The sequence below is a fragment of the Apus apus genome, chromosome 4, assembly GCF_020740795.1.
Source record: "Apus apus isolate bApuApu2 chromosome 4, bApuApu2.pri.cur, whole genome shotgun sequence".
Lineage (NCBI taxonomy): Eukaryota > Metazoa > Chordata > Aves > Apodiformes > Apodidae > Apus > Apus apus.
The window spans coordinates 7961121-7973146 of record NC_067285.1 but is presented as its reverse complement, the minus strand read 5'-3'; the positions used below and the strand labels follow the sequence as shown (position 1 = coordinate 7973146).

Below are 12026 nucleotides of genomic sequence, written 5' to 3'. Positions count from 1 at the left end.
ACAAGAGTAAGGATTAATCAAATTGAATAAGGACTCCAGGTTTTCTTTGGGAAAGTGATGTGATTGCAGCATTCCCTGAATCTAGTTCATCTGTAGTTGATTCGGTTTTCTTAAGAGTGTATAATGAAAACCAAACTAGTTTATGTTAATAGCTGTAATATTTAAATGAACTTTGAAGATTACCCTGCTCTAATGTTCAGGCAAATTATTACATTTAACCTGAGACAAAATAAAGAAATATTAAAGCAAATGTAAATTTCAATTCTGAACCTTTCCTAGTCTTCAGTATCAGGGATTTCTGATAAATCTTAAACAACGATGGTAGTGCTGTCACTTGATTAAAATAATATCAGACAGTATATGAAATACTTCTGCACTATAGTTTCAAAGGTTTGGCAGTATGCATTAAGTACCACCACTTTGAAAAAGAATAGCATAAGCTTTCCATTTAAGCAAGAATGAGGAATGATACAATTACATTTGCTATGAATAAAAAAGTACTTTTTCTGCTCAATTTGAAAATGAATTATGTGGATTTTAAATGTGACTTATGTTTGTTTTAAGACTTATGAGGAAATGGATGATGAGAACTGTAATAATGAATAATAACATTATATAAATATAAAATTCCTTCAAGTATTTTAATTAAGCATTTACAGGTACATACTTTTCACTCCATCTTTAGCATCTTGCATGAATAGATTAATTCATGAATAAGGAAGTTGATAACTAGACCATGTGATCCTTATCTGTTTCTTTTGCATTATGCTTTAGGAGTTGTAGCCATAGGCACTAGAGATTCCAAACATTTTCTTCATAAAGCAGAATTTTATCATTAATATAAAGCCTTCAGCAAAACCTTTTTATCTCCCATCACTGACAATGAAGTATATACCTTTTGGTTGAGCTGGCCTTGTCATCCATTTTCTTAAGATATAATTTCACCTGCTCATTTGTAGATGTATGATAGATGTGTATATAATTAATTGTGCAGGTTGTTGAGTTTGCTTTCATATTTATTTATGCTGTTTCTGTCTCTTTTGTTGTCCATTCAGTGGGTTTAGGGAGCAGTGGGAAAGCAATGTCCTTGGCAAGGACTGTGCACTTCTCAAGAATATGAGGAAAAAGTAGATAGTGTGCCTGTGTTCTATTTCAGGAACCTTTTTTTTTTTTTTTTTAAATATCAAAAATTATGGAGTATTGTAAAATAATAACAGCCAAGCATTGGCAGATGTTCTGACATTTAATTGATTATTTTGTTCAGCTATAGCATTTTTTATATTTGGTTTAGTATAAGGGTTGTTTTAGGAATTTATCTGTCAGCAGCTTTTGATGTTCTTGTATATATTGCTTGGCTATAAAGCTCATGTAGTTTTAAAATGTATTTCCTTTACTATATTATGTGAACGCTTTGATAATATTAAATGGTTGTAATCTCTCAAACCTTTTGCAAAGTACTGGTATTAGAAGTTTATAGATGGAAAACAGATTTTGAAAGACTTAAATTAAGCCCTTGAATGTGTTCAGGTACTGATCTTGTTCATGACATAACTCCTACTGGACCCCAAATCATCTTAAACTGTTCATCTCCTGTAAGGACTTAGGAGATATTGTGGATATGAGAGAAGCAATAGATATGGAGAATATTGTCTTCAGGAAACTGTCAAAGAAGGCTAGAGAAGGCAGCAACTACATTGCAAAACAGGATTATATTCTGGGAAAACTGGAGAAATATATGTTGATGTCTGGCTCTAGTGAGTATGAAACTGATCATGAGTCAAAATTTATGCTGGCAGGGAAAAAAAAAGCAAAAAAAAAAAAAAAGCAAAAAAACCACCCCCAAAACAAACAGCAAGTTCTACAAGTGCTATATTAACAAATAAGAGATCTGTAAAAGGCAGGAAGTATTGTTTCTACTCTGCTTGGTTTTTAGGCAACATTAGTCCTATGTTAACTTCTGAGCCCCTGCAGTTCAAGGTGGAATCTGGTTTTAGACAATCCAAAGAACAGTGTTGTATGGAGTCTCTTCCACTGTGTATAATCTATGATTATCAGATGTCCTTAGAAGAACAGGATCACAAATCCAGATCTTTCTGTTCTGAAGCAGTGACCCATTCACTAGACATAACTGTAATACGTATTGTTCCTATTATCTGGCTGTGATCCAGACTAGGTTACATTGTTTTCTTTAAATAGATATTCTTAGTTTCTCTTTGAGAGTAATTTTGAAATTATTTTTTCCACTCCAAAGATTGATTTTTGACAAGGGTCCAGAGGAACCTATCATACACAAAATATGATATCACCAGGAGCACACAGTTTAGACTTACTTCACTGTCATCAGTATGCTGATGACCTGGGGCTCTGTGATTTATTTTCATTAAACTTTATCAGGGAAAGGTCTCCTTTGTCTCCGCCTTCACAGAGTGTCTGTGAAATTGGATTTGGATGACAATAAGCTGGCTAATGCTCTGACTAGAAAAGCAGACAGTGCTATGTGGAAACCTGAGAGTCACAGAATCATAGAATAGTTTGGGTTGGAAGGGACCTTTGAAGGTCATCTAATCCAATCCCTCTGCAGTGAGCAATGACATCTTCAACTAGATCAGGTTGCTTAGAGAGCTGTCCAGCCTGACCATGAGTATTTCCAGGGGTGGGGCAACTACCACCTCTCTGGGCAACCTGAGCCAGTGTTCCACCATCCTCATTGCAAAAAACTTCTTCCTTATACCTAGTCTGAATCTACCCTCTTTCAGTTTAAAACAATTACCCCTTGTTCTATCACTACGGACCCTACTAGAATGTCTGTTCCCACCTTTCTTATAGGCCCCCTTCAGATACTGCAAGGCCTGTAAATTCCCTGGAGCCTTCCCTTCTCCAGGCTGAACAGCCCCACCTCTCTCAGCCTTTCTTCACAGGAGAGGTGCTCCATCCCTCTGATCATTTTTCTGGCCCTCCTCTGATCATCTTTTGTGATCTTCATTCTTATCTGTAGGGAGCTTCACCAAAGGTCTTGTTTGTCCACTGAGATCTATTGATTTTGATGGACAAGAGGTTTTTTTCACATGCATTTGGGTAGGCATCTAAAACTTTTTATGCTGAGAACTGTGCTTTCCCACACTAATCCAAGTTTATGTACTTCTTACCTTGATTATTGCAGTGACCTTATTTGTTGTTCTTCCTGAAGGCATAGCAGGCACTTAGGTGTTCCTACAAAGGCAAAGTGCTGCCGTGTGGCTGTAACGCAGGTAAAGGATGTTGTCTGACATTGATTCTTTGGACATTCCTTTGGCTTTTCATTATTTTTTGTAGAAGTGCAGGGGCTGCCACAGATCTTTAATAGGCTTGCATGAATATTTATCATGAAGATAAATATTTTCAGCCTATCCCCTCAGGAGAAGTTTGTAGCAGATCTGGTTGTTGTTTGTGTTTTTGTTGATAGATTTATTTTGTTTTGTTTTCTGAAAAGTCTTTGTTTTCTTGTATTTTGCGAATTTTTTAATGAAGATTTTAAGACAATTTTTTCCCCATGCATTGCCCTGGCAGCAGGAGAGCTGGGAGGCATCCAGTTTACATTCTGTACTTCTAGCCAATACCTCATAGAAAGTAAAGAGATCTAAAACCATACAGGTAATCTGTTCTATCATTTTTAGTAATTTTCTGAAGTTACATGGAGTAAACATTTCCCAATTGGAAACTGCAACCCTTTTCCTCTGGAGCATATTCTGTTTGAATGAGCAGAGTACCTCTAAATATACACGTCAGTTCAGTAGCACCAGGCCCAAATCTGTTCACCTATTTATGGCCAAATTACTCATCTCATTTTACAAAGTCAGCAATGAGAACAAATTACTTGGTCATATGATGTTGTTATTTTTTCTTCCAGGTAGTGCCTTGTGCTCTTTCTGTAATCCACCTGGGTTGCAGGTGCCTTGTTGCCACTATTAGAACAAGACTTGTTAAAAATTTTCTTTTACTTTACTGAAGATGACATCATCAACCATGGAACATTATGTTTCAGGCTTAAAATGCATATAACTCTAACTTGCATGGACTTAAAAACCTCAATACAAGTTCTTTGCAGCATTGAGGTTGTGCTCTGCAGCACGGTAACCACTTACTGTGAGGATAATCGCTTTCAATCCCTGTTCCTGCAAACCTGTGTTCACATCAATGTATCATACCTATATGTGGCAAATAAAAAAAGCAACAAGATAGTAGGTGAGCTATTTATTTTAACATCTACCATCTAATTCCTATCTAGACATTTGGATAAATATTGGAAGTAGATGCATATTCAGGATTTGTGTTATTTTATTACAGGGACTTGAACTCATGCAGTTTGTTAGAAAAAGGGATCTGTTTTGCTCTGATCCACACTCTTTATTGGAAGGAATAGGCACTATAAAGAACGTATACAAAATACAGATTGAACAGTGGACAAGTAATTGTTTGCTTTTGCTATGATGAAAGATACAACTTTAAGATAGACAAATATAATGTTAAGAAGGTCTGCGAGTGCCCTATCATCCTGCAGTTTGATTTAGTGTAGTCAAATATTAACTGTTGAATGAAAACTGACACAGCACAGATTTATCAGGTCAGGCAGCAAAGTGCATCAGAAATTACTTCATTGGAGCTGATGGAATTTTCTTCATGTATACTTTTGTGTCAAAATTTTTATTTTGAGTAGCCTACATTTCTGCACCGGTCTTGCTATTCAGACACTTGGTTTGAAAGATGTCATTAATATTTTTCTTTAGGATTAGTCAACAATTAGTTCTATCCAAGTAAATATTTACAAAATATTTCCTTTATAAACTTTATTTCCAAACATGTATGATCTTAATGTTTATTGTAATGTTGAGTTTTGTAAATTGTCTTGTCAACATGCAACAATACTCTCTGATAAAAGGACTTGGAAGCACCTAATGTCACTATAGCACATCACATCATGTGCTGCTTCTTGCAGGTGTGACATAATGTGTGATAATAGACTTAATGAAATATTTTTTTAACCTTATAATCACATTATATTTATTTTTCTGTTTTAATCTTAGAATCTTTAGAGTTGATTGCAACCATCTCAAGGCTAGCACCGTAGTAACTTGGCTTCTGCCTAATTAGGCACCATGACATCACAGATGATGTACAAACTTCTAACAGAATGATCCTAATTTTCTGAAGTTAGTCACCTTGACTCTTCATGTAGCTAATTGGAGAGATTACTATATGTAGTATATGAGTAGGTGAGTGGGGAGCAAACTTTAGCTGGGATTAAAAATACCCAAAAGGAAGTCCAGACACAATTTAAACCTAGTACTGTCACACTTGTTTACCAGCTGGTTTTAAAACAGTAAGAAAATATGAGCTGCCTGCAGTAAAAGCTTTTTTTTTTTTAACATTATAAAAATATTTTTTTCAATAAATGGAATTACATTTATCCCTTGGCATAGCAATCATTAATTACAGAAATCTTTGTGGGTTTATACAAATATCGGAAATAGTTCAAAATTAGTCCTTAAAAGGTTTCTTTTGTCATTGGAATGACTTCCATTTAAATCATTCATTGGAGAAATTCCTCTATAAATTTTATGACTTGATCCAGTTGAGAAAAATCTCTGGCTTTATCTTTTTGAAGCTAGATTGTTTATTTTTATTTAAGAACTTATGCAGGCGGGCTAAGTTTCTGGAATTTTACCAAACACTAAACCTACTGCTACAACAGGCAGTGTGCTCAAAGGGAAGTTTCTTTTCTTTTTCACAGCCTGATTTTTAACAAAATCTTACATGTTTTACATGTTTTTGGCCCGTCAGTGGCGTACAATTGTGTTTTTTTTAAGCCAGTGAAGCTAACAGCCTAATGGCTAATATTACACATTTATCCATGAAATGGAATTTGACACATTTACCCTATGCATAACACAGCATAAAGAGATTATTAGAAAGTGAAAAAATGCAGACAGCTGGTTTTGTTCTCCATTTTATAGACCAATATACATGTGAAGTGGTAGTTAGTCTTGCTGGTTTTAATTGTTATTCTGTGTGTGTATAAGAGTGATGAGTGGCACTTACATTTGAGGAAAGAGTAGGAATTTTTTAGTAGAATAAGAATTCTCTCTGGATATGTACATCTATAAGTATATTCATTATGTTTTCATAATCTCTGTAATTATCCTTTGGTAAGAAAAAGCAGGAGGAGTTTTTTCTTAACAACTCCTCATTCACATTGTTGTTCTACATTAAAAACACTTTCTCAGTTCCACTTTACTTGGATGCCTACATGACAAGTGATTGTGGTAACACGGCCCACAACAATCCATTTACCAGCCATGACTGCCCTACTTTAGATCCTGCAATATTCTCCTGCTGCCTTTGATTCATGCCTGTATTGCAAGTTCTTTGGGACAGGACTTGGTTTTATTTCCGTGCATGTAGAACAACTAGTGTTGAGAAAACGAAGCTGGGGCTTGTAAGTGGGGCTTGAACGTGCTTCCAATAGATGGGTGCTGTCATTTCCAACACAATGCCTCCCTGGGGTTGTTTAGTTTGCAGGCTTTTTGTATTCAGAGCTGCAGGCTACCTTGTATGTTCCCTTTTTTTTCGCTCACAAAATAATTCCTGAAAGTTTGGGTTGCTAATCAGACAGTCATAATTTTGTAACAATTGTCACAAAGCACTGCCAAGAAAAACATCTTCTGTATATTCACTGCATCACAAAACCCCATTATTTTGATTAAAATTATAGTAATTTTGTGTGATTGTATTTGAACACCCTTTCTTCATTTCTTGTTACAACTTCATTTCTACTTTTTCCTAAATTTTCCAAAGTAGTGTGTCTGTGTGAGGATAGGGAGTATAAGCATTCATTTATAAAGATAGACAGTTACGTTTCTTGAAGCTAAAAAAATTCAAATTTCAAAATTTTCAACCATGATGTGAGATGGGAATGGGATGCTATGCCTGGAAGTTCCATAATGCTAAATACAGGCTGTCCGTAATGCACATTGAAGTGAATGAGTTAGTGTATACATAGAATGGGTGAATACTTTTGTTAAGTAAAAGCTTAATTGATTCTCTGCTTTCCACATACTATAGAGATTTTGATTTCCTGGCTCTTTGTTTGCACACCCTTCAACTCCTGAAGAAAGGCAAAGCATTGTTTGGAATTATTCTAGGAGAAAATATCTATAAGCAATTACTATATGTTAGTTTAAGGAAAACTGACTAAATAATATGAGAAGGTCCTTATAGTAAGGCCTGTTTGGTTTGTGTTTTTTTTGTGATTGAAGGTTTTGTTCTTGACTATAAAATGTGAATGCCCTGTAATATTTTAATTGAAAAGATGGTGGGACAAAATACTTAGAAATAAGTCATCTTATACTGTCCCTGCCAAACTGCTTGACAGCTGGATATGACCAAACGCACATTTGGGTAGTGAACGCAACTGTCAAATATTTCACAGGACTGGGGAAATAATGGGTTATTTCAGTCTTACTTCTTAGCACTATTCACATACAACAGTGTCATTGCCAGGCATAACATTTTTGTAATTCCATGAACCTGATCTCTTGAGAGAGTATGAGTTAGCCCTAGGACACAGGGCTCATTTGTTTTCCTTGTCTGAACTCAGCGAGTGATCTTACCAGCTATCTGATGATCAACTGAGACAGGAAAATATTTGGGATTTTTGTACGATCAGTGTGTATATTTCAAAGGAAAGCAACTGGCCCACAATCTCCTTCTACCTCATTCAAGTGAGAAATGCTACTGCATGTGATTCTCAGTAATTGAGAATAATACAGTACTGCCTTGTTCAGGGTAAGAATGCTTCCTTCGCTCATGGAAATGTGTAAATCAAACCCTAGGCTGGTTGCTTAGTAAGCCATAAGCATACAGAAATTATTACATAATTTCAAAATGCATCACAGACATTTGCCTACATCATATTTTTTACCTATATATTCATGATTATCGAATGTGTATCAAACTGTTTCTTGCTTCCAACAGACTTCTTTTTTGCTTCTGAAAGAATGGTAGCAGTCAGCTGGTGTCATTGGTGCATGGAAGCACATAATGTAGCTCCTCGTGAACTTAAGGATGGATTTCTTAAAATTCATTTATTATATTAGAACAGAACATACAGTTGGAGGGTATCCCAGGTGGTAAATTAAACCAAAGCACCAAAAGTAGAAAAGGAAGTTAGTAAAATTATGTGTTGAAAAGGTTTTTTCCTTTCATTTTGTGTTTCCAGGTAAAACCTCAGAGTGACAATCTGTACAAAAGTCCATGGAAAAGTTTTGCTAGAGGTTATGGTTTTCCTCTGTTGATACATCCTGGCACTGTTCTTTCTATTTCATCAATGTCTCTTATTGAGCAGAATCCCCAAATTAACGGTTGACAGTACATGCTTTTAGGACTAGAACTTTTCAACTGTGACTAGCATTGATTTAAATTAAAAGAGGTGAAGCAAGTTAACAAATAAAACTTTTGTAGCTGCATTTCAATTGTTGGAATGTTACATTTTGAAATTGGGTAATTTTAAGTAATAATGTTTTCAAATCTAGTATTCAGCTTGGTCAAAAAAGATACTTTTTCATTTTTTAGATAGATACTGACTTCACATCACTGTCAGACTTCAAATAAAATAATGTTACTTTTTTTTTTTTAATCTGAGATTTAATAGGAGTAAAAATGTGTTTTTAAAAGTCTTCATGCTAGGGAAGACATTTTACATTTCCTGAAATCTCATGTATTGCATAAAACTATTAGAAAACTGTCAGGATTTTTACTGAAAGTGAACTGTTTAAGAGTCTGTACATGATAAAGAAGTGACATACCTTTACAGAGATTTATTTTTTTTAAATAAACTGTGTCCCTCAATATCAGAATTTCATATAGTAATTCAACAGCTAAATCAAAATTAATTATTCTTCCACAGAAGTGAAACATTAAAATAATTTTATCTATATTAAATAAGATCTGCCATTTATCATGTTCTGTGTATCATAAAGTAAATTCTGTGCATAGCTGTGTTTCATTCTTCATAGGGCTTTATTTCATGCATTTTCCATGAAATCATCAAGACTTTAATGTTTTCCTCGGAGCTGGTTACTCTAATACTATTTATATAGTCCTGTAGTGTTATTTTAGCTTACTAAATTTCCCTCAGGCAAGTAGGATCAAAGTGCTTTGTGCCTTTAGTTATTGTCAGTAACCGGAACAGTCACTGTTTGGCTCTTGGGTAAGCAATGATTTATGATGTTTTGCTTGAAGTCACACAGGATATCTTTGTCTCCTGAGAAATGGGGAACTCCCTCATCACTTAAGACAATATCTAAGTGTTGCACTTCAGAATTACTAGCATCTGCGCATGTTCATTCAGTATCAGTATCTGGAATTAAGTGCCATGATGAAAGCTCTTTGTGATTTTCTGTTTTCCCATAATGGTTTGTTCTAATAAACTAATTTTTGGTGGGTAAAATGAACAAGATTCAGAAGTTAATGAGTCTAAAGGAACAGCTGTTAGAAGGACCTTCATTACCATACATTTCCAGGGAAATGAGAACATAAGGCAAGACAGAAGCTGATGAAGAGCCTGTTTGGCTGAAGCAAATTAATACTGTGGCCTAGGACAGAGGATGAGTTTTTCAGTTGGATACTAATAAGCATTGCATTATTTTTGGCAATTAACCCCAGATGTTAGTCTGGTGTCAACTGCCTTGTTCCGTCCTTTTGTCATGTGAGTGTAGTCTATTCATCCTGGCAGAATCCACTTTCCCCTTTGTTTTTCCAAGGCACCAAATCAATAGATTTTATCCAGTAGGCTTCAAACATACCTGCCCCTTCATTTAGAATGTAAAATGGTTACCAGTCTAAAATTCAGTTTCTTAAATCAATTGTATGTATGCCATGCTGTAGAATCCAGTGAATGAGATAAGAAACATCAGTGTCTTTTGTATTACAAAAAAGAAATCTCAAGGTTGTTTGCATAATGTATCTTTTTATTTCTCCCTCTTCCCCTTTATGATCAACTGTGGTAGTTAAAAATGCATTTTGTAGAAGTGGTTTTAGACACACAAAACTAGCTTTCCCACAACAGGCACTCGGAGATGAAAAAACAATTGTAACAATACTTTTCACACAGTGAAACCTAAAGCACGTTTATTAATCACTCAGTCCCAGATTTACTCTTTTGCAGCTAGCACTTTTAGTCTGACGTGACAAACAACATATAATGAAATAAAATTATGTCTCTAGACAGATTTGGTATTCATAATGAAGAGACAAGAGTCACTCTTGAAGTTCTCATTGGTGCTAGTTCTCCATTATAGAACTGATTGACTTAAACATCTCTTCATTACCCTAGAGATACTTAGCTTCTGAAAACTGGCCAAGTACTTTTTTTTTTCCACAGACCAGACATTTGATTAGAAGTTTGGAAGAACTAATACAAAGAATTTTAAAACTTGAACACTGAAGTGAGGTTGTGGTGTATTTTTAAATCAGTCTGATCCTGAGGGTGGTGGGAAGTATCTACAAAACTACAGATGAGTAAAAAGAGAAAAAACCCACCTTTTTTCCATAGCTTGGACTAAATTGATGCTTCAAAATGTATTTTGGAAAGTTAACAGGATTTTTTTTTAAAGAACATAACATAGAACCTCTGCATCTTTTGACTGTAGCCAGTTTTCTAAGGTGGAAAGTTGATTGCAGATGAGGGAAATGTGGCAAAGAAGGGGATTCTAGGAAAGGTGTGTCTATGTATAGCATATACCCCTAAGTCATACCTGTGGTTTAGAAGGGTGCAAAATACTGATTGTTTTCTGTGTAGACTAAAAGCGTCCTCCACTAAAAGCCTTAGGTGTTCCTCACCACCAGCTGCTTGCTCCAGATCTCATGGCTGTCCTGATTTACTCCAGCCTTGGATTCCAAGCTTGATGAATTTGCCCATATCCAGTTCCTGAGCCTAAATATCCATTTAATGCTAAACAAGCCTATGTAGCTGTTGCATTTGTTGTCATTTGGTATAGTAAAATGGTTCCCATTTGCTTTGAAGATGGTTTAGCATACCCTGGCTCAATGCTTATAATTTCTTTATGACCAGCCTGATCCATTTTGGTTCGTTTTCGGAATTGGATATGTTCCTTGATATTGGAGGCATCAAACTTGCTTTCCAGGGCTGTGCAGAGCAATTAAAACGAGAGTTTTCAGGCCAATTATTTCTTGATATTTCTCTGCTCTGCTGAATAATAGACTCAGATGATATCACCCAGTGGTGGCATTATCACAGCACACTGCACGTTCATTTTCACTTACGTATAATTATTAAATCTTAAAGTAATTTTAAAGATGAATTTTAAAACTATTGTATGCACATGCTGAAAGGTCACTTTATTATTAAAAGAATATTTTTTGTACTAGATCCAATTACATCTTCCATAGTTTTAAAAATTTTATTACTTTTTTAATTCTTGAGAGTACAATGTTTTCCTGTTTTGCTGAAAAGAAATTACTTAATGGGAATAATGGCCATGTAAGCAATCTACTATATCTTACAATTTATCTGGGGAATATATTTTAGTAAGTTAAAAAAGTTATTTTCACTGAGAGGGATCAGAATCAGACCCACAATTTTTTAATGTAATAGTGGAGTTACTTTTAAAACCAGTTCACTTTCAAAAATATTTTATGAGATTTTAAAATTGTTACTATTTCACTAGTCACAAGGTTTCTGTAGTGGTGATTCCCTTCCTGGGATAGTTATTCAGTCAGGAATTTGATAATTGACTTAAAAGAGAGTTCAAGTCTTGTATTATATTTAAAATTCAATAGTTATGATTGCTTGTTTAGCTCTACCATTGCAGTAAATACAATTGGGTAATGGCTACTATAAAGTGTAAAGTTTTAATGTAAAATAATATCTACCTTATGTTATCAATGTTTTCAATAAATAATATAAACGTAGTGTGTCAGGATATGGAACTTGTAACAATGTATTTTACCTAAGTAAGTGCTAGTAACTT

At 34.8% G+C, this 12026-nt stretch overlaps 1 protein-coding gene across 8 annotated transcripts in view; it reads left to right on the top strand.

Annotated features, from left to right (window-relative positions):
* Window positions 1-12026, top strand: part of ATRNL1 (attractin like 1) — a 451738-nt gene that overhangs the window by 291516 nt on the left and 148196 nt on the right. The window lies entirely within an intron of this gene.